This window comes from Lagenorhynchus albirostris, chromosome 10, assembly GCF_949774975.1.
Source record: "Lagenorhynchus albirostris chromosome 10, mLagAlb1.1, whole genome shotgun sequence".
NCBI classification, from domain to species: Eukaryota; Metazoa; Chordata; class Mammalia; order Artiodactyla; family Delphinidae; genus Lagenorhynchus; species Lagenorhynchus albirostris.
This window is the reverse complement of record NC_083104.1, coordinates 60,916,081-60,935,783: the sequence shown is the minus strand read 5'-3', so window position 1 is coordinate 60,935,783 and position 19,703 is coordinate 60,916,081. Positions and strand designations below refer to the sequence as shown.

Below are 19,703 nucleotides of genomic sequence, written 5' to 3'. Positions count from 1 at the left end.
TTAGGGGAAATTACCTAAATTTAAAAATCTCATTAAAATAATTTAAAATAACAACAGAGTTCAGCAAAGTTGTTGCATACAAAACTGAGCTTTTTAAAATCAAATACCATCCCTTATTCTAGCAGCAAGAAATTCAAAAATGTATTTTTGAAGACTTTATTCACAGTAGCAGTAAAAATAATGGCACATCTAGGTGAATAAGACAAAATTATAATTGAAGGACAAAATGTTCTAAATATATGGAAAAATAAGTGCATTGATATGGCAAGACTTAATATAAAGGTGACAGATTTTCCCTCAAATTAATCTATAAATTCAATGCAATTCTCAAGATTGTAATAGGGAAGAACAAATCTGACTCCACATTAGATCAGTTCTCTTGCTTGTGCTTAGTCATGCTGGCTCTGCACCTTTTATAAAAGAATGTTGCCAATAGCCTGAAATATACAGGAGAGCCTATTCTCAGGGCTCTGACCTTTAATGGTCCATTCATACAGAGATAAAAAGTTGCAGAACAGAGAATAATATTTGTCTCCTTGGAGTTTTGCAGGAACATTGTGACCTGACCTACATGGACAGCTGCAAGAACAAAGGATTCCTACACCAGGAAGTTTGCAACAAACAACCACACCCCTCCCTCACCTTGCCTTTAAAAATACTTTGTTGAAACTCTTTGAGGAGTTTGGGGTTTGGGGGGCATCATCCACCTGTCTCCTTGCATGGCCCTGCAGTAAACCTTTCTCTGCTCCAAACTCAGACGTTTTGGCCTCACTGTGCTCTGGGCACATGAACTTGCATTTGGTAACATGAGTTCCTAGAGGGCAAGGTTTAAAACCACTAATTCCCACACTATGCTTTACATGTTAGAGGCCATCAGTTAATATTTTGATGGCTCATCCACCACTGGTATTGAGTTTTATTTGTTTTCAAAATGGTGATAGATTTATGCTAATCCCCCTGCACTTTCTGAGATGATTTCTTTTGGGGTCACCCATCTATGGAACGATTGGCTAGGACAGAGTGTACAGAATGCAGTTGTGGAGGGCTACAAAGTCAACTGGCACATGGGACATTTTCCCACACCAGTGTCCATGTTCCAACCAACCAACCTAACCAGCCCAGATACCATCCAACTACATAGAGAAGATCAACATTATTATATTTGGAGAAGAATTTATTTTTATAAAATGTATATTTTAGCTTTGAAATTTTAAACCAACTACAGCCAAAAGGTAATACAACAAAATATAAAAACAGAAAAAAGATATCCATTCCCTATTCACATACACATAAACTTCCTTTTTGGCCCAGGATGACTTAAAACCCAATCCACACTAGGATGACTAAAAGAAATGCTGAGAATCCCATTCTCTCTCCTTCTACTCTGTACTCTGTTATCCCAATAATTCCCATTGGAATACTCACAGAGCCTCTTGACCACAGTCAACCTCACACAGATGTGAGGGTGGACAGTTGGACGTAGCCAGTGCTGGGTCAGCGTTATTCACTGCCTCTGACTATAGGTCAAGTCCCATCCCTAACCACCTACAGAGTCTTGAAGCTATATTTTCTTGACATTGTCAAAACTTTTTTTTTTTTTTTTTTTTTTTTTTGCGGTACGCAGGCCTCTCACTGTTGTGGCCTCTCCCGTTGTGGAGCACAGGCTCCGGACGTGCAGGCTCAGCAGCCATGGCTCATGGGCCCAGCCACTCTGCGGCATGTGGGATCTTCGCAGACCGGGGCACGAACCCATGTCCCCTGCATCGGCAGGCGGACTCTCAACCACTGCGCCACCAGGGAAGCCCTGTCAAAACTTCTTAACACATGAGAGCTAAGCTGCATTCTTCCACATGTTTGCATTTGTAAACAAAAAACCTGTTAAATTATGAAATCATTTGCCTCAACATTTTTCATATTTTTATTTTTTATATTTTAAAAATTGTATTGAAGTATAGTTGATTTACAATGTTGTGCTAATTTCTGCTGTACAGCAAAGTGATTCAATTATACATAAATATATTCTTCTTTTTTTTTGCGGTATGTGGGCCTCTCACTGTTGTGGCTTCTCCCGTTGTGGAGCACAGGCTCCGGACGCGCAGGCTCAATGGCCATGGCTCACGGGCCCAGCCGCTCCGTGGCATGTGGGATCTTTCCGGACTGGGGCACGAACCCATGTCCCCTGCATCGGCAGGCAGACTCTCAACCACTGCACCACCAGGGAAGCCCCCATAAATATAGTCTTTTTCATATTCTTTTCCATTATGGTTTATCACAGGATATTGAATATAGCTCCCTGTGCTATAAGGTAGGACCTTGTTGTTTATCCATCCTATATATAATAGTTTGCATCTGCTAATTCCAAACAATCCATCCCTCCCCTACTCCCCCTCCCCTTGGCAACCACAAGTCTGTTCTCTGTATCTGTGAGTCTGTTTCTGTTTCATATTATTTTTAAAATTGTAAGATAATTACAGTCATTTCCTTCTGAAAATTAAGAACATGAGAAAATAAATTTGTGTATTTAGAAGAAGAGCCCTAATTACATATTCCAAAGCAACTTACAAGTATTTCCTATATTAATCAAATATATCATATTCAGTGGTACACATATTCTTCAAATGTGTGAGTTCTTCGGACTTGAGGTTATGGGGAGGGGGAAGGGTGAGCTGTGACAGGGCGAGAGAGAGTCATGGGCATATACACACTAACAAACGCAGTAAGGTAGATAGCTAGTGGGAAGCAGCCTCATGGCACAGGGATATTGGCTCGGTGCTTTGTGACAGCCTGGAGGGGTGGGATGGGGAGGGTGGGAGGGAGGGAGACGCAACAGGGAAGACATATGGGAACATATGTTTATGTATGACTGATTCACTTTGTTATAAAGCAGAAACTAACACACCATTGTAAAGCAATTATACCCCAATAAAGATGTTAAAAAAAAAAAATGTGTGAGTTCTTATAAAAATACGGCCAGTCCGTTTTTTAAGGTGTAGAGTTTGAGTGTCAATTATAAAATATATTAAGTTCCAAAATAAGAAGAACTAGTGTTGGAGAATAGTCTCAAAAGTGATCGAAGTATGATGTTAGTTTTTTAATTAATATGAGATTTCTATGAATGGTCACTATATAAGTTTCACTGAATGGTGTCTTCTATCTGGACTCCATTTGGTGGGGTCCCACGGCTGGGTCATTTGAAGACAAATTACTAGTGAAATCCAGACTTTATCTCAGTTAACTTAATCACAAGGTTAGAATAGAAATCCAGTCCAACTGTAGGCACCACAGCAGTGACAACCAAGGATTGACTTTTCTCAGACACTCAAAAGAGTACGCATTAAATACATTGAATGAACAAGAAATTCCATAGGAAGGGAAAAATAAAGGGAATGGCTCTTAAGAAAAATTAACCAAAGGACTGAAAGGTACTAGAAAGTCCCTCATACCCAATTTCATTGGTTTAAGAAGTTCGAACTCAATGAGGTTAAATATTCTAACCAATATTAAATGCAGTGACAGAGCCAACATCAGAAACTGTGTTCCCAAATAGGGTTCTCCCCAATCTACCATACTGGCCCCTTAACTGGGAAAAGGTTCAATATTCTTGTTCTAGAAGCAACCTGTAGTAGTCAGACTATGGTTTATACACCTGTAGTATCTCAAGACACCTCAAGAAAACTCCACCCATTCCTTAAGACTGAGCAGAAACATTGCACTCTAGCCCAGGCTCTGCCAAGCATAAGATCCCTGATCCTCCTGGTCATAGGGCCCCTCTAAGAGCTGGAGGCCACAGGTGCATCCAGAGGTAGGAGGCAATCCTAGACCATGAGGACCAAAGGTGATAATCTTAGTTTCTCATATGGTGACATGCTATACAAAGTATTAAATATTCTGCATCCCCAAATGAGAAGATACCCAGTCCTTGATCTGTAATATAAAACTATCTGAATACAATTTAGTACCTTTTTCTTTAAAGAAGAACGCATTAAAAATATTTATAGGATCTTCCCTGGTGGCGCAGTGGTTGAGAGTCTGCCTGCCGATGCAGGGGACACGGGTTCGTGCCCCGGTCTAGGAGGATCCCACATGCCGCGGAGAGGCTGGCCCCGTGAGCCATGGCCGCTGAGCCTGCGCGTCCGGAGCCTGTGCTCCACAACGGGAGAGGCCACAACAGTGAGAGGCCCGCGTACCGCAAAAAAAAAAAAAAAAAAAAAAAAAATTTACAGAACACTAGCTTGGTACAAAATACTAGAAAGGTACCCAAACTTTTCTAAGGTACCATGCTTTCAAAGTACAGAGAAAACATACTTGATGAATATTCAGTAGTTTTATACGTTTAACTGTTCTCTAATATTATTTCCAGGCATAAAAGTAAAAAAAAAGAAAAGCAGTTTCTTTGTAAAAAAAAGAAACTGTAAGTAAAACATCAGAATAACTTCATGAAAGTTGTTCATCGTATCATTATTTTGTTCTTAGTACCTTTCCCAACACCACTTAAAATCAAAAGCTTTTCCTTAAATTAACTGTGCAATGAAATCACCATATGGGTTGTCATTGCTATATATCTACAAGGTAACATCTCCCTCTTAGACGGAAATAAAATGCATCCCTCATCTATTTCAATCACAGAGAAAACACCAGATATATAGTACTCTGTAGCTCCTATCACCATTTTAAAATAATTGTTTTGGGCTTCCCTGGTGGCACAGTGGTTAAGAATCTGCCTGCCAGGGCAGGGGACACGGGTTCGAGCCCTGGTCTGGGAAGCCTGCTGTGCACCACAACTACTGAGCCTGCGCTTTAGAGCCTGCGAGCCACAACTACTGAGCCCATGCACCTAGAGCTCATGCTCCACAACAAGAGAAGCCACGCAATGAAAAGCCCGCACACATCAATGAGGAGTAGCCCCCACTCGCCGCAACTAAAGAAAGCCCGTGCACAGCAACAGAGACCCAGTGCAGCCACGGATATTAATTAATTAATTAATTTTAAAAGTAAAATTGTTTTTCCTTGTATGAAGTGAAGGTTGTTACATAACTTCTTGAAATGTCTTTTAATTCTTGGAGTATTATGTCTCCTTTCTTTATGTTGCATATAGTATAAAATATTGAGCACATCTGTTTGGGGCTTTTGAACTGGTATTTTCTACTTCATACTTGTTTTTAAATCTTCGAATTGTTATTATTTTCAGAAGTAACACTAAAGGGATTCTCCTTCTTGTGCTGTCTTTATCTCAGACATAAGTTTAGTATTTCTACTGTCCACATAAAGCGGGAAGAAAAAAATTAAATTGGTTTAGGTTTAAGTATGTATTTAAGTACTCCAAGTGACTGACTAAAATCAGTGATTAGGTTAATGGCAGGGTCATCAAACTGACACTTTACTCTTGGAGAAAAACCATTCTAGAGGAAGGAGGTTGTCCCCATTATAATTTTGCTTTGAAAAGTCAACTTACGTGGGCAGAGTTTGCAAGCCAAAGTGGTGAAAGCTGTTACAAACTTAAATCATTTAAGATAAAGAAATCTGATTTGGTTTACAAAAATGTAATTAGCAAAAATTTCAATACAACACCTATTGCTTTACTGAAGCATATTATCCTTTGTTATATCATCAGGATAAATTCCATTTCATTACACAATTATGATACACAGTTAATATTTGTCAAGCAGCTGACTTTTATTGCAATGAATATTTTGCTGATCTATCCACTGAATGGCACTTTATTATTTTTTTCTTGAGAAAACATTTATCAAGTACCTGATTTATTTAATACCTGACATTTACTGAAAGCCTGATAAGCACTAAGGTATTATGAAGATGTAGTAATCACATTTTAATCAAAGCACTTAACTGTGTAGAGGAAGTTATTATGAATACATCCTGTTTCTACGATAAAATTAAGAGCTTTTAGGGTATGGGCTGATATGTACCATTTTTTTTGATTTTTAATAATACTACATAATACATAGTAAAGACTTAATTAATATTGTGTTTATCGTTAAAATATTTGTTAATTTATTCACTCAACAAACATTTATTGCCTGTCTGACTAATGATATAACACATGTATAGTGCATTACATGGCACCTGGCACACAGGGGAATTCAATAAATGTCATGTTAGATGGTAAGATAAATAGCCAGCCATGACTTGTATCAATACTATGCAAGGGGCACACAATAGATGTACAAAGAAATGTGATGATGTAGAAACACAGAAAATAGTCTGGAGGAATCCAAGCAAATAACTAACACTAGTTAGCAGACGGAACTCAGGGAACATATATGCAAGGAATGAGAGTCATCATCTCAGTATCAAAATACAAAGCAAGTTTAATATCACTGAGTAATACTGTAACAGGGAAGAACAAGTCTGACTCCATATTAGATCTGTTCTGCTGCTTGTGCTTAGTCATGCTGGCTCTGCACCTTTTGTAAAAGAATGTTGCCAATAGCCCGAAATATACAGGATAGCCTATTCTCAGGGCTCTGACCTTTAAGGGTCCATTCATATAGAGGTAAAAAGTTGCAGAACAGAGAATAACTTTTGCCTCATTGGAGGTTTGCAGGAACATTGTGACCTGACCTATATGGACAGCTGCAAGAACAAAGGATTCCTATACCAGGAAGGTTGCAACAACCAACCACGCCTCTCCCTCACCTGGCCTTTAAAAGTGCTTTGCTGAAACCCTTCAGGGAGTTTGGGGCTTTGGGGAGTACGATTTACCTGTCTCCTTGCATGGCCCTGCAGTAAACCTTTCTCTGCTCCAAACTCTGACATTTCAATATTGTTAGGCCTCCCTGTGTGTCGGGCACACAAACTTGCTTTCCTTAACAATATCAGTGCTGTCTATGCTTACTCAACCTTACCTAAAATTTCTTAAAGACTCAAGGAAAACCAATCATTTTATGTTTTAGCTAGTAATAGTCTTGTAATACTAAGAAAAATGGAACATTTTATAGAGTCAGAAGGAACACAAGATGTTGTCCACACTCTGCTTAAACTTATTCAAGAACAGGAAAACTTGGTGCCTCCTAAACATCAATCTTTAGACAGTTCTAATTGCTACGAGGTTCTTCCTGATAGTTCCTGAATAATAGCTAACTTCACTGAGATCCTAGAAAAACCAGGCAATGGACTAAGCAAGTACATACATTACTTCACTTAATCCTATAAGCCCTTGAAGTAGCAACTATACTATTGATTCCATTTACAATAGCACAGCGTGCCTCAGAGAGATTTTTAAAAGCCTAGTCACACAAAGGGAGAACTAAAAGTTTGAGCAAAGTCCCTCTGAGGCCATGTGTCCCCTCCTTTCTACCACACCCATTAATGCTGCATTTGAGGCAAAAGTCTGCCTCTTGTTAATTGATATGCTGTGGTTCCTCTTTATGCAGTAAATGCACTACTATTTATTTAGTTCAGGGTTTCTCAACCACTGGACATTTGGGACCAGATTAGTCTTTAACACGGGGTCTGTCCTATGCATTTAAGATGTTTGCAGCATCCCTGGACTATTACCCACTGGATGCCAGTAGTACCCCCTCCCAAATGTGACAACTACAGGTGTTCCCAGACATGGCTAGGGGACAAAATCAACCCCACTAAAAATCACTGATTTAGTCAATACAGGGCTTGCCTCAAGGACTGGCACTTAGAAGACCTTGATGACTGAAACTGCATTTGAACTTTGTAAGTCTCAGATTTCATACTAGGAGTCAACCACCATGTTCATAATCATTTGCCCCAAAAATAAAGCAGTCGGGTAAAAACAACACTTTGTTTAAGACATTAAAAAGAATCTGTTGGTTAGCCTTTCTGTTTCAGACTTGTCATAAGCTCTATTCTTTTACTATCAGGGTTTCTGGGGTTTTGCTTGTATTTCAGAATCAAATGTTCTTAAAACAGTAGATACGATATTTCAAAAAATAATAATAATTTAAAAGGAAATAAAGAAACCTACCACACACAGTTCCATCGCTTGTATTTGCTTTTCATTTTTTGACCATGAACAAGAGAGTCCTTTTAAAATTGAAAGTATTTTCCTTCTATTTTATTCTGGTTTCACAGTCAACTAATTGTAAAACATTATAATAATGTTGCCTATAAGAATTTTTTTTATACTTCACTCACATGATAATGGAGGTTATATTTTTCATGTTTCTCAATCCATACATCTGCAAAGCTTTAAGATATCATGCCTAGAATAAAATTGTTATATTATCTGAATCTTTAGTATATTTAAAGAATATAATACAAAAGAGGTACTGCTCTCTACGGAGTAAAGTTTAAGGCATGTAATCCATCTCTGTGATGAAATGCAGATTTCTCCTTGGAAGATGTATTATTCATTTAAATCAGCTGGGTAGGATAGTACTAAACAAAAATTCATCTGATTACATTTAAGGTTCAGAAAAAAATCAGGTACAAAAAGATTCTCTGGCTTTGAGCCTAGAGGATTTTCATGTGATTGTCAATTGGATATATTTTCATTCAGTTTAAGCCCATATTTTTTTTTTCAAAAAAAGGGACTTTCAGAGGTTTTGGAGGAATTTCAAAGTGGATCACACAGATTAGAGTTACCAGATTTCAAAAAACTAAGCTTACTTGATGACTTTGGCAATGGTAGGTGAGTGAACTACAGTAATTCTATGTCCTTTCCTTTTTCCATCCTTTGCATTTTTGTTCTCATACCAAAGAGATCCCACGTGAGTGGCTCATATTTTTATTATTTATTTATTACTTTTTTATTTTTTACAATTTATTTTTGAGAGCTTTCTTTGTTTTGTTTTTTTGCCACACTGCATGGCATGTGGAACTTCCCCAACCAGGGATCGAACCTGTGCCCCCTGCAGTGGAAGTGCAGAGTCTTAACCACTGGACCACCAGGGAAGTCCTTTATTTTTCATTAAATGCTGCAAAGGTACATATTGAGGAAAGATATATCCTTGGTCTATTCAGAATAAAAAAACTGTTGCAATCCCTAGCTAAGCTATGGTGTGGCCAGTCATCTCTGGCATAAACAGTAGTCCTACCAATATTACTTTCCATGATAATCAATCCATGTATTAGTTGTGTTCATTTGAAGAAAGGCTGACGGTGACAGTAACACAGTGGAAGGGAGGACAGTAACATGTTTTCTTCTATACTCTTTGCTTCTTTAATTATCATCTTGATTTTATCTTTCCCTTTCCACTGAAGCGTATGTGTCCTCCATGAAGGCAATATGAAGGAAAAGGCCTGTAATTTCTTATTTTATATTTTTATTCATGCTTTATTTGGATGTGATAGGCAGTAGTCTTTATTCTATAACATGCTTTGCAGAAATACTGGTTTATTTGCTTTTCTAAGAAACTAAATCATTAAATTTTAATATAAAATTATATGAAATTCTTCTAGGAATTTAGGTACTAGGTTTATGTCATTTTCTGTATATGTTGGCAAACAAAGTGCAGTAAAATTTTCTGGAGGCCACCAGTAAATGGTTTCTGGTACAGTTATTACATTGGTTTTCACAGGTAAAGGAATAATTCTAATTTCAAAAACTCTATAACATTTTTAATCAGTGTAAAACTATAGTTGCATAATGTATTCATGGTAAACTACCTTTAAATCAAAGATACTCAGGAATATCATATCATTAGCCAATGCCAGAGTAACAAAATGCACCATAGTTCCTCTGGACAATCACCAAAAACATTTCCACCTGATCAGAACTAAATTAATTGATATATATTAAAATTTTGAATTTTAATTTTTAACTGTAAAGCACTAAAAGACAATTCTGCATGGTGTTTCTATGCCTCTTGAATCAGCTTTTGTCCAGACTATTTCCAAGGATGCTGGGAATATCTCAAATAGCCTTGGGTGATAGATAGTACCTCCCTCCTGAGATGAGGGGTTTGCTTCCTGACTGGTTTAGTAAAGATGATTTCTTCCTCCAGTACAAATGTTGGGCAAGTTTTCTAGCATCCTTTTTATTAAAAGTATTTCTTAAGCTCAGAGTTCCTCAGCTGTGGCATAAACCACTGTGTAAGCAGCATCTACCTGGGTCCCTCCACATTGCTCTCATGGGACTCAGGGGACCAAGAGGAACCAATGCAAATATGAAGCTCATACTGTCTGCTGTGTTGTAAATAATAAAGTCCTTTATCTCTGACCCAAGAGTCTCCAGTCTGCCAATCTGAAACTATGGCAGACTAACTTCTTAGATTGCATGTAGGGTAAAATCTCAGACTCTTCACAATTTTTGATGTAAGCAGAGTAGACACACAATAATTATTGGTTAAAGAGGCCAAATTACTGTGTCTAACTGAACTCCATTATTTATTATGTAGATTTACAATTTTCTTTAGCAAAGGTATACATTACAGTCTACACTTTTAGGCACAATTAAAACAAAATATACTGACTATTTTAATATTTTTCATTCTGATATCTACACACTTTATTTCAATAAGTGACTGGTACTTAACAAGTCTCAATCTCTTTGGAACATGGTAGACATAAACAAAAAAATCATATTTAATACTCAAAATTAGGATTGTTTCTAAAAATCAGCAGATTTGACACAATCAAAACATAAAAACAGTTGACACTATGGGCTATTGTTTTCCTAACACTGCTCTATTTTACCTAGTCCTTTACTGGAGAAAACACATCAGGATGAGCCATTTGATGAAAATAATGACATATTATTGATAGATTTCATTTGGACAACTATGCTGAAATGTTATAGCTAGTATCCCATTCTATGTAACTCCATTATTTAAATAAATGTATTTAACAAAAAGTATTGCTTTAAACATCACGACTAGTGAACCAAATCACGCCAACCACTTTTCCTAACTCTCTCAGAACTGACAATGATGGAGGATAGCAGGCTCTTGAGTAAGACACCATGCAACGTAAATTATAGCATAACACAACTACTGAAGTCAATAAACAGAGAAAAAAAGACAAAATCCTAACCCTCCAGGATTTTTTTTCCTCAAAACTCCAAAAATGATCATTCTAACCACTAAATTTGTTTAAACACCACTGACTCCTTCGAAGCCACAATTTAAATTTTCCCCCCAGAAAACCCTTAAAAGATTCCATTTTCCTTTAACATTATGCAAGTTACAATAAAGCTGCTATTTCAAGCAAACAACTTCCTCTGTACTAAATGACCATTTCTTTAAATCATTTTGAAACCCTGAGCTGATGAGAAACTATCTCACCACTGGGTCAACTGATCACTATTGGTTCAGAACACCTGCCGTTGAGTGAGACAATGACTCAAAGTTTCAGAAACCCTTTACAGAGCTTCACTTTCAGTGGTTGCTACTGGTTCATCAAGTAAGGAAACTGGAAGGCTTTAAGTAGCTACGTTCTCTGCTCAAGTACAGAGAGAACCTACAGTAATTGGTAGAATGTGGGCAACCAAAACCTACTCTGACCACAGAGCCCTGGCACTTGGCTGCCTCAAGTTGCCAGTTGGAAGAATTTTCAGCTTTTCCCTGGCCAAAGGAGGTACTGTTTTCAGGTACTTAATGAAAAGAAAATCAACTACATTATACAAGAATCTGGTCAAGACTCAGCACAAAAAGACCTTTTTTAAAAAAAGGACTTCAGATGGCAAGAAGGGATCACCAATATGAATCACAGGCAAAATTTTGAAAATTTTAAATATATTCATGGCTTTTAATATTCAAATACATTAATCATTTAACAGAACATCTTATATTTTTCAAGGTGTATATACTTATACAAGTTAGCATCAGTATTATGCCTGCTATTTTGTGCTTTTTTCTGTCATATTTTAAATACTCTTCCCAAGAATAGACAGAGTACAAATACTAAACAGAATTGTTTATATAATACAAATACTAAACAGAATTGTTTAAAGAATCCATATGTCTTGACTTGTACTTTTCAAACCCAACATCCAAAAAGTTACCAATTGTTAATTCACTCACCAAATAGAAAAATACTGAAACAATCAAGCATAGCAGAATACCCAACTGGGTAGCTTCAGTCAAGTCTACACCAAGATCAGTCACTTTGATTCCCTCACCTGGAATAATTGTAATGTTATATTATTTCTTTCTAGAAACTAGAGAAAGGTAACTTCCTACCAAATTTCCCTCATCCTTGAATTTATATGGATGCATCTACTAAATGATTCCACTTTTCAAGAGAGAAGTATTTGTCCTTCTCCTTCATAATCCTGGAGGAGAAAAGATAACTACTATGAAATGTTTTAACTGCTTTCTGAATTAAAGCAATATAAAATAAACCAGTTCCTCAATTATTTTGATGTTATCTGGCTTTTCAGGACAGAATTCATTGGGGATGTTGAGAATATAAACAACACCAAAATGTTAGCGTTCCAGTCTAACCAGCAGACTTGCTAACTAGCAGGTCTGCTTTGAGTCACATTGTATTCAGAAAACCCCATTTTCCTAACTTAATTTAGCTTGAATTGTTTTTGTGATGGTGTTCTTTGGTTTGCTTTGCTTTTATGGAATAATTTACTGCTTGGTATCTCTACTATTGCAGTTTATATGAAAATCAGATGCTCTTCACATTCATGAAGTACAGAACAAGGTGTCAAAGCTAACTTAGGCAAGATTTAAGCTAGTATTGAGAATGAAACTTTTTAAAAAATTTTATTGGCGTATAGTTGATTTACAATGTTGTGTTACTTTCTGCTGTACAGCAAAGTGAATCAGTTATACATATACATATATCCACTCTTTCTTAGAGAATGAAAATTTGATGAGAGATCAGACATGAAAATGGGTCATTGAGAAAAATTGAGAAACATTTTCTGGAGAGATTTTTTTTTAAGGAGACAAGATTCTCATCCCTGTGGGATGGCTTCAAACAGTTGAATGGGCTCTGAATCACCCAAAGGCTTTTCCAAGCCTATAATGGCGACATGGAGGGTCTTCAAAGAAACTAAGGGAGCAAATTTCTCAATAACTAAAAGCAGAATGCAGTTCCAGATCACCAAAACTCTGCGACGCTGGTTTCGTGACCTTGACTCAGAGCCACGGGGATGTATCAGGAAACCACAATGCTTGGCAGATACACATTTCATGTGCAAACGTTTACCAGATGTGCGGTTCATCCTATCCATGCTGAGCAATAGAAACAAAAGTGAATTTGCTGCGTAATCTGACATGCCAGCTCCTCCGTGAGCCAGCAGGTGATAGGTCTGGTCTCACATTTAAGGTCTGAATTTTGAGCAGAGAGAACTTCTTAAGCCCCACCCCCAGCTCCAATTAAAACCAATCCCATATGCTTGTTAAGCTTGAAATTCCACCAAGAAAGATTTATTTTTGTAGATTAAGAGTTCTATTCTTGTTAAAATGGAAATTCCCTTGGGAGACATAAACTGTTAATCAGTTATTTATACTTCAGTATAAATGAATTTTAAATCCTGTCTTGACAGCTGGTTTTGATAAGGAGAACACATGAAGTCTGGTTGTTTGGATTGTAAGAGAGATGGAAAAAAATCTTCAGAAGATAAAAGTTAATACATGAATAACTCTTTTACCACTATTATTCATCTATTCATTCAACAATATTTATGGCCACCCCATTTCAGGCAATGGGGCATTCATCCTAAGCATTGGGGATACAAAGATGGAAAAGCATAATTAATGGCCTTTAAAAATGTAGGGTTCACCTCCTACATTGTTGGTGGGAATGTATATTGGTGCAGTCACTATGGAAAACAGTATGGAGGTTCCTCAAAAAACTAAAAATAGAGTTGCCATATGATCCAGCAATCCCACTCCTGGGCACATAGCCAGATAAAACTATAATTCAAAAAGATACATGCACCCCTATGTTCATAGCAGCATTATTCACAACAGCCAAGATATGGAAACAACCTAAATGTCCAACAACAGATGAATGGATAAAGAAGATGTGGTACATATATAAAACAAAATACTACTCAGCCATAAAAAAGAATGAAATAATGCCATTTGCAGCAACATGGATGGACCTAGAGTTTATCACACTAAGCAAAAAGTAAATCAGAAAGAGAAAGACAAATACTATATGATATCACTTATATGTGGAATCTAAAATATGACACAAATGAACATATCTACGAAACAGAAACAGACGACAGATGTAGAGAGCAGACTTGTGGATGCCAAGGGGGAGGAGGGGAGGGGAGGGAGAGATGCACTGGGAACTTGGGATTAGCAGATACAAACTCTCATACATAGAATGGATAAACAACAAGGTTCTACTGTATAGCATAGGGAACTATATTCAATATCCTGCGATAAACCATAATGGAAAAGAAATATGAAAAAGAATGTACATATATATGGTATAACTGAGTCACTTTGCTGTACAGCCGAAATTAACACATTGTAAATCAACTGTACTTCAATAAAATTTTTTAAAAACGTAGGGTTCAGTGGAAAGACGTCAACTATGCAGTTGCCATAGAAGAGGAGAGATGTTAATGGAGGTATAGGTAAGGTACCAGGGGAGCTCAGAGAAATGAAGACCTAACTCCACCTGGGAGGGGAGATGGGAAAGCCTTCCAGGAGGAGGTAAAGTCTGACCTCTGACTTGAAGGAGAACCAGGGATTTGTAGGTAACCTTAGGAGGAGAGGAAGATAGTATCTGATTATGCCTGGAAAACGATTAAAGAGCAGGATGCGCTCAGTGAAACAGCTTTCCTAGAGTTAAGATTTCTGGAGTGAAGTACTTGTAGGGAATGAGGGGCAGTGTTTTCATCAGCTCTGGCTGCTATTACAAAATTCCAGAGACTGGGGGGCTTAAACAACAGACACATTCCCTCACAGTTCTGGAGGCTGGAGGTCCGAGATGAGGTGCCAGCATGGTGGGTTCCGTTAAAACCCCTCTGTAGGTGGGCTGCCATCTTGCTGCCTGTGTGTGTGTTGGGTGGTAGGGTACCAACCCTCTGGTGTCTCTTCATTTAAGAACACAAATCCTATGATCTCACCCTTATGTCCTCATTTAACCTAAATTCTCTCCTTAGTGGCCCTACCTCCAAATACAGGTGAGGGCTTTAACATGTGAATTTGGAGAAGACACAATGCAGTCCACAGCAGGCAGTGAGGGCAATGAATAACAGTGATGGAGAGGGTCCTCAAGAAACAATCCATGAAAGCCCTTTTAAATCAAGGGAAGAGCAATGGATTTTGTCTTTAAAGCTCTTTCTGGGATTCTACAGAGAGATTTTCAGTAGACATAGTCTGGTTCACATTTTAGAAATTTCACTGTAGCAGCAAAAGAGAGAATGATGTATAAGAAAACAGAAAGGTCTCTGCAGTCAGGAGGACCTGAGGCAGGACATGGGGTGGGACTGGAGTTGAGAGAAATTCAGGAGTTGAGATAGGCCATGTGCAGGATCATGTCGGTGTGGAGGGGAGAAATGAGAATTACCCAGCCTCTGGTCCTTTCCTAAGCAAAAGAACTCAGAAGCAGAACCAAATTAATTGTTTGCTGGGAGATGGAGGAGAGGAAATAAAAAGCTTCTTAATTTTTAGAAAATTAAGTATAAACTTTATATGAGGTACATACATATGGAACTGTTTACTTGACAGCTAATATGTAGACCCACTATGTGCCAGGAGTGGGGTTATGAGAAGATGCAATTGACGCAAAGCAGCATTAGCGGGTGCGGGTCCTACCCTGGCTTACTATTTGCTGTTGGGTGCCCAGGGCTGAGATTTTAGTACATTGAAACTCTATTAAACCAAACTAAAATGTCTAACTGTATAAGAATAACTTAATAAACCCTGGTTCATCTATAGGATGGATATACATATATACAGAGGCATGATATTTGTGTATTCCAAGAATATTTAATGACATAAAAAAAAGTAAGAAAAAAACAAAACTACATAGTAAGCTAATTTTGTAAATATATACATATATATATATATCTTTCATAAAAATATCAAAATTGTTTTCCAGGTAGTAGCATCATGAATATGTAATTTTTTATTATGGTTTCCCAATTTTTCTATAAAGAACACATATTGTTTTAAAATCAGAAATAATTAACTTATTTTTAAACTTCTATGTGTTTTTAGGCAAAGTTAATATTTCAAATGGAGGTTCTTTCCCACCGGCACAACACGTAATTGAATTATCATCTACTAAACAGGAAAGGTTAAGCTACACTGAATAGCAAATATATCCAAAAACTGTAGTGCCTTTTAACAACAAAGGTTTATTTTTTGCTCATATTTTATGTCCACTGGGGGCTGGCTACAGGCTCTAATCCACATTACTCATTTTCAGACCCATTCTAAGGAGCATGGCCATTTTCCATGACAGAGGTAAAGAGCTCTGGGGGGTCTCGAACCAGCAATTAAATGTTCCAGTCCAGAAACATATGTTGATTTCCACTGAACTCATTAACCAGAACTAACATGGGGTCAGGAGATGTCAACCAATCATGTACCCAAAATATATTTGGCAAACAAAGTTAATAATAATCACATATAACTACAAATTCATCATCCCCCCCAAAAAAAATTATGGAGGACTTTTACAGCAGTTATTCAAACTGCAAACCATGATCCATCAGTCAATTGTGAAAACAATTTAGTGGGTCGTTACCAGTGTTTTCTTAATAGAATGAATGGAAGAGAAAATGTCAGAACATCATACATGTAGAAAAGGTAGATATTTATCATGAAACATTTGGTATACATCTATCAAATAATACAGATGTGCCACAATATAAAATACCTTCCTATGGGTCCTGTAAAAAAAAGTTTTAAAGTCATTGTTCTACAGAGCCCCAACTAAGCCAGAGACATAGAAACAAAATAATATCCATCCACACTGGGCTCTTTTAATCCAGTATTCTATGACTACCATGGAAGACTGAGGGAAACATGGTATTACATCCATAGTATCAATCTCAAAGAACTGAGTCCAAGTTTTACTCTTTCTTTAATATAATGTTCTCTCAATAATAAATCAATTAAGAAATACCATAAAGGGTGGGGGAGGAAAGGATTGGGAGTTTGGGATTAGCAGATGCAAACTATTATATATAGGATGGATAAACAACAAGGTCCTACCTTATAGCACAGGGAACTATATTCAATATCCTGTGATAAACCATAATGGAAAAGAATATTAAAAAGAATGTATATATATGTATAACTGAATCACTTTTCTATACAGCAGAAACTAACACAACATTGTACATCAACCATACTTCAATAAAATTTTTTTAAGAAGAAATGCCATCATGAAGTGACATATTTTTAGCACCTTCCAAGGTTTAAGAATTCCATGACTTTTTATTTCTCCTAAAATAAAAAATTTCAAGCTTCAAAAGATTTTCCTTAATTCTACAGAGCTTAATTATATTGGTGAGGAATATATACAATTCTTATATTAATTTAAATGGCACCCTTGACCAAGATGAATGGTAATAAAAATTATTTTACTTTGTATTGCTATTACCTTATTGTCATGTATGATTTTTATCAGGCTTACTTACGTTTTGATGTTTAAGGGCAGAGCACATATTTCAAAACTGCAAAATAACTACTGCATCTCACTCCTTGTCACAGACTTAATATTCCAAATTTCCAATATTCTACTTTTTATCTTCAACTAAGAAAATACAAATGTGAAATATGCACATTCTATGTGTTTGTTTATGGGGGAAATGAAGTATTTATCTATTTAGTTTCAAATTTCTCCTTTACAAAATGAATTCATCTTAATTCTTACTTTCTATCTTCCATGTGAAATGTTTGTAAGTGCTTATTTAAATGCAAGAATTTCAACAAATTTCAGTGTTTCCTTACCCTTTTCCCCAAATACACTGTCATGCTCTTTTCCTATGTACCCTTCACAGCCCTGCCAGTCCAAAAGCCAGCCTTTTGTTTCTATGGGGGAAATGACTGCTAAACAGCCAAGAATAACAAGTAAATATCTCATGCAGTACAATCTTCTTTTACCTCCCAGATGGCTCCACTACCTCACTAGGTATGCCAGAGATGTTTCCTGAGGAAAGAAAAGAGCCAACGTGAACAATCTACCATCCTGACATTCAAGAGAACCAAATAAAACATGATTAACTTTATTAAAAGAATGGAAAATGAAAAGCCCATCCTCAAAAATACACTAGTGTGCAATTTTTTACCATATAAAAGGAAGTTCTGGCATGGAAAATGAGGAACATCTGCATTTGCCAATTAAAGAAGCATTATATTGAGTTCAATAACAATAACTTATTTAAAAGTGATGAGTCAACAATATTCAGTTCCTTCCTGACCTTATTCAGCTAGGTGTGGGGAAAAAGGGATTGTACTGGCAGCTGGACCATCTGCATCCCAGACCCAGCAAGGCCACGAAGACACCATAGGAATCTGGGCAAGAAAACAAGGCTGGCTGGACTTCAGTATCTCCTCTATCAAAACAGAGGGGAAGAGAGGAGTGAGCTGGAGGATCTCTTCCATTTCAAATTACCCACGGTTCTGTTCTCTTAAATGATTTATCGAATTATTTATTCCATTAAATACAAGGTTAACAATTAGCTTCTTAAAACAAATCCCTCCAAAAAGTTATTTCTTTCCATTATTCCAAATTGAATCTACTAGATCAAATATACTCTGAATTTTCTTTAAGTTAGTATTTTGTAATCAAAATTAGCATACCTATTTCTATTACATTTAAAGAGCTCCGAAGATATGCACAATGTCACTGATCATTCTCTCTCCATGAAAGCTTTTTTTTTGTTATTGCTAAGTTATCAGACCAAAAAATAATCCCTTGAAAATGGTCGTCCTGTTAAACAAATGACAAGTACTACACAAATCCAACTGAATGCTTGCAGTAGGGTTTTGAATCCTAAAATGTGGCATTTCTTAAACTATTTTACATTGTTCTCCTCAACACACACACACACACACACACAAATGTTAGCAAACAAATACCACAGTCGTATTTTGATTTTCTGCCAACTGGGATGGCAGAGAGAACTAGTCCGGATATTCTAAATGGCAGAGAGTGGGGGGTGTGGGTGGAGGATGTGCAATTGGACATCGAAATGTGTTTTATTCTTACGGTTTAATAAAACTATGCCTGGTATTCTGGAAAGTGACAATACTGTACCTCAAACTGAGTAAATATGAAACTTTCCTAAGGAAAAACCAACCCAAGAGAACTAGAAAACTTTCTACTTTGTAAATATTTTGGTCCACACCTTGGCAAACGAGAACAGTGTGCAATGTTTAAAAAGATATCTTTAAATCCCTGTTATGTGAGACGAGTGTGTGTGTGACGTTATGTGTGATGAATTATAGGAAGTGACATTGTCATTAAATACTTATAAAAAATTCTTGCAGAAAGGAGCTCTAAAAGGTATCATAATACCCGAACTCAAGATAGTATCATTACTATCAAATTTGCCATCTACAATGCAAGAAACTCATAAGGTGGGAAAATCTCATACCTCATTGTTCACTCCCAAACTGGTTGGTTAAAATCTCTTATACAGGCTTCCAAATTCCATGGTGAAAGCAGAAACAGCTGCACTGGACTTTGTTCTTGCTGGAAAACTGACATTTCTCTAGCAAGTGCCAAGTGCAGACTCAGAATTACAATATGTCAGACATTGTTCATAAGGAGATGTTCTTTTTTTATAGCATCCAAATGTTGTTCACGAGAAATTGCAAATGATATCCCTA

General features: G+C 36.9%; 1 protein-coding gene and 1 non-coding gene across 2 annotated transcripts in view; both read right to left on the bottom strand.

The window, feature by feature from the left end:
• Positions 1-19,703, bottom strand: part of COL21A1 (collagen type XXI alpha 1 chain) — a 186,243-nt gene that overhangs the window by 150,296 nt on the left and 16,244 nt on the right. The window lies entirely within an intron of this gene.
• TRNAG-UCC (transfer RNA glycine (anticodon UCC)) lies at positions 8,817-8,889 on the bottom strand. Its single transcript has one exon. It is a non-coding gene; the product is annotated as a tRNA-Gly (tRNA).